Source organism: Pollicipes pollicipes, unplaced genomic scaffold (assembly GCF_011947565.3).
Source record: "Pollicipes pollicipes isolate AB1234 unplaced genomic scaffold, Ppol_2.1 Scaffold_4295;HRSCAF=5057_pilon_pilon_pilon, whole genome shotgun sequence".
Lineage (NCBI taxonomy): Eukaryota > Metazoa > Arthropoda > Thecostraca > Pollicipedomorpha > Pollicipedidae > Pollicipes > Pollicipes pollicipes.
In genome coordinates this window covers 29,127,169-29,127,516 of record NW_023596461.1, presented here as the reverse complement: position 1 = coordinate 29,127,516, position 348 = coordinate 29,127,169, and positions in this window count along the sequence as shown.

The window sequence follows — 348 nt, the reverse complement described above, 5'->3', positions numbered from 1 at the left end:
GGATGCTGGAGTCGTCAGCCATGACTGGGAGATCGATTGGGCGCGGGCCGGCCGGCGGCCGCCGCGCGCCGCCCGGCCGCGCCGCCGAGCCGCCGCTCTGCCCGGGCGGGGCGCCGCGCTCTGCCGCGCCCGGGCCGCTAGCTCCAGCAGCAGCTCTCCCGGGCTCGCAGCCGGCCCGGCCGGCTCCGCCGAGCCCAGCTGGGCCGTGCAGGCCGCCGCTGCCGGCTGGCTGGTGACGCCGATCCGGGCACCCGCCGAGCAACTGCGTCGTGTGAATTATTGGGCCGCGGCACGCTAGGGCCGGATCCTGGTTATATTTGGATTTATATATAGCGAACACTGGGTCCG